Source organism: Curcuma longa, chromosome 1 (genome assembly GCF_044706935.1).
Source record: "Curcuma longa cultivar G26 ecotype Majalengka, Jawa Barat chromosome 1, ITB_CL_G26_1.1, whole genome shotgun sequence".
In the NCBI taxonomy this organism is placed as follows: domain Eukaryota; kingdom Viridiplantae; phylum Streptophyta; class Magnoliopsida; order Zingiberales; family Zingiberaceae; genus Curcuma; species Curcuma longa.
Window position 1 is genome coordinate 25,368,163 of NC_133861.1, and position 3,984 is coordinate 25,372,146.

Genomic DNA, 3,984 nt, shown 5'->3' on the forward strand with positions numbered 1-3,984 from the left:
ACTTGGCTACCAGGATTCATAAACTCTAGTACTTATCCTGGAGGTCTAGAGTTCGAATCCTGGGGGAGGCAAAAATCCACTGGCCAGGGGTGGAAAGTCCTAGTGAGTAACGACACGGCCAAGGGTCGTCGATTGACGACATAGGGGTCGCCAAGGGGGCTGCTAGTTGGGCCGCCCAAGGGACCGCCGATTGGGCCGCCAATTGGGCCGCTAGTTGGGCCGCCCAAGGGGCCGAGGGGCCGGGTCGTTACAATAAAAAGGCGCCTTTTTATTGTAACGACCCGGCCCCTTGGGCGGCCCAACTAGCGGCCCAATTGGCGGCCCGTCGGCGGTCCCTTGGGCGGCCCAACTAGCAGCCCCCTTGGCGACCCCTATGTCGTCGATCGACGACCCTTGGCCGTGTCGTTACTCACTAGGACTTTCCACCCCTGGCCAGTGGATTTTTGCCTCCCCCAGGATTCGAACTCTAGACCTCCAGGATAAGTACTAGAGTTTATGAATCCTGGTAGCCAAGTGAGCACGGCCAAGGTCGTCGATTGACGACATAGGGGTCGCCAAGGGGGCTGCTAGTTGGGCCGCCCAAGGGACCGCCGATTGGGCCGCCAATTGGGCCGCTAGTTGGGCCGCCCAAGGGGCCGAGGGGCCGGGTCGTTACATCTCGTCTGATGAATCGGAAATGCAAGAGTACGCCGGACTTGCGCTAATGACAAGTCATCAAGAAGAGAGCACTGATGAAAGGGGAGCAACGTTAGAAGAAAGAAACGACGAAGGGGGAGCCTCTCTTTTCGAAAGCGACCCAGTAAGTGAGGTATGCTTTCTGCTTACAATCAGTTATACGCTGGAATAAAAGCAATGCTCAAGGCTAACTGTAAATTAGAAAAAGAAAATTTACAATTAAGAAAGACACTAGCCCTTGCATCTTCTTTTAATAACTATAATGTTTTGAAGAATGAAAATGATAACTTGAAAAATTTAGTTCAAAAATTAGAACTTAATATTTCTTGCTTACGCCAAAAGAAAAATAACTATCTTGATAATTTGAATTGGTATATTAAAAATCACAGGGGTCAACTTAGAAAAGTGCCTAAAAACTATATTTCTCTGAGATTTTTAATCAATCCAATAGATAAAAACTTATTTTGGGTTCCCAAATCTGTTTTAAACGGATCTCTTTTGTGCTATTACATATGCATGTATTGACTAATGTTTTTTTATGTCTTTTTACTTAACTAACATTGTTTTCTTGGAAAATTCAATTTGACTAATCTTTCTACTAACAAAAAATTATATTTTTATTTTTCCTCAAATCATAATTATGTTATCCAGACACTGAGAATTTTATGAAAATTTTTGAATATTTTTCAAATTTTCATGATTTTTTCATTCAAAATTCAATATTTAAATTTTAAAATAGATAAAATCGTTATTTTCATAGATCCGATTTTTCAGGATTCAAATACAATCAATAGAACTCAATATAATTTATATACGAATTTTTGAAGTGTTTTTTAAATTTAAAATATTATTTTTTTTAAAATTCCTCTTTGTTAATATTTAATTAATTTCGGATTTATCGAACAAATTTAAAGTTAAAATTTTTTGTACAATCTCAAATCTCTATCTTCTACTTGTACAAAAATTTTCAGATTTTTTTAACAGATTTTCAATTTTTTTTAAAATTTTATAATGAAATCTAATTTTTAATTTTAAAAAATTCAATAGAAATATTTTGACCAAATCCGATTTTTTCGAATCTTTACATCAGCTGTTGAATTTGACAAAAAATTTTCAAAATTTTTAAATCAATTTTGATTTTTTTAAAAAAATTAATTTTGAATTCCTTAATCTATAAGTTCTTGATTTTTTTTCAAACACAGAAAAATCAATTAACTCTAATTTTTTTCTCTTAATGAAAATTTTTTTTTAAATTTTTTAACTAACAATGCCATTTACAAATTTAAAAAATCCTTGGCAAGATATTTTCTACTTTTTTGGAAACCAAATTTTTTTGATTCTTTTATGCATTAGTTAAACACTTATAAAGATTTTTTTCTAACTTTTTGCACGATTTTTTCCTTTCCTTCCCTAATTCTATTTACCCTATTTTTGCTGTGATCAAAGAGGGAAAGTAGGCGAGGTACAGGGGAAGGTTATAGTTTTGAAAAGCAAAATTATTTTCATACTTAACTGTTTAACTTAGTTTTATTATTTTTACTATTTTTTGATTTAACCCTAGCTGAACCTGGGTTGATGCACATCAAAAAGGGGGAGATTGTTGGTGTCCCGATTAGTTTTGATGTGATCAACTAGGTTAAATTAGGTTCTGTGTTGTTCTGATCCCTTTGCTAAGTGTGCAGAAACTTAGGTACGGAGGAAGTCGGGTGTAAGACGTAGCGGACGGGAAGGATGACACGGGGTAGTGAGCCAACGGGCTCGGTGCAATCCGAGGGAGCGGAAGCTACGAAAGAGTACGCCGGTGGAGTAAGAAGGGCATGTGCGACGTTCGAGGGACGAGAAGCCGAGAGGAAGCACGCTCGAGGGGCAAAAGGTCAGGTTAGCCAGAAATCACCCAACTCGATGATTCTACAAAAAGTCAACAAAAATCAACACATTGACTTTTAACCATTGACTTTTGACTTGGACCTTTTAGAAGTGGCTGTTGACCATAATAGAAGAAGATAAGATTTAGATCAATTTTATCTTTTATCATATAAAAGATAAATATTTAATTTTTATTAAAGATAATTCTATTTATATTTTATTAAAGATAAAGTTTATCTTTATTTAATCAATGGCTACGATCAAAGTATATCTCCGATCAACGGTTAGGATCGCATCAATAGATTAACGGCCAAGAGAAAGTTCATCTACGATCAACGATCCAGATCTATTCTCTTGGGCTATAAATAAGACTTAGAGTTTTAGAAATCAAATCATCAATTACTTTATAATTTTCTCTCTAAGTCGCTGTGCTACAACTGTAAAGGCTTCTCCGCCTAAAGGAGTTCTGATTGAGCATTAATCGCCTTGGAAGCAACGATCCAGTTGCAACTAAGTTTCTTTTTTAAAAAGACGAGTGCTATTCTTATTAACCGTCTATTCACCCCCCTCTAACCGGTCCAACCTGATCCTACATAGTCAGCTGGTGTAGTAGAAAGCAACAATGTATTGCACTATCTACAACTGAAGCAGAGTACATAGCTATGGGTGAATGTGTTGCACAATTACTTTGAATGATGCACACATTAACTGATTACAACTTGAAATATCATAATACCAAAGTGTTAATTGATAATATTTGCTCAATAAATTTGATAAAAAATCCAGTACATCACTCTAAAACAAAACACATAGAGGTCAAACACCACTTTGTTAGAGACCATGTCACTAAGGGAGAAATTATACTCGATTATATTGAGTCCAAATCTAACTCAGCTAATATATTTACAAAACCTCTACCTGAATCTGAGTTTAGTACACTCAGAAGACAATTAGGAATGTGTTTAGTAGACTAAGCTCAATTTTTTTTTCATTTCAAAACTCATGTTTTCAAATCTACTATTACTTAGTTTTTCAAAAAGATTTCAAATGCTTATTGTATTTTTTTGAAAAACTTAATTTAAAATTTTGGAATCTCAAAAATAAAAAAGATTTTTTTTGCCCTAGTCTAGGTACTTCCACTAGAAATCATGAACCTAGAGACTCAGGTTGACGCATCTCACAAAATACACTAAATAATTTGATTGTATATTGTAAAATTTAGAATGGTGTGAGATGCATAGGATTATAATCTAAGTTCCAGATGCTTATGTCTGTGCATCAAAATCAAAATTTAGTCTATAAACATAAATTATGGATCAAGTTAAGTGTTCCTACTTAGTCGGTGCTCAATTTCACTATTGGCGTCCTGACTGGTCGGCGCCGTTTAGGTCACTGTCAGCGCCCAATTTGGTTTAGGCCGTTGGTCGATCACCGAGCATCGCT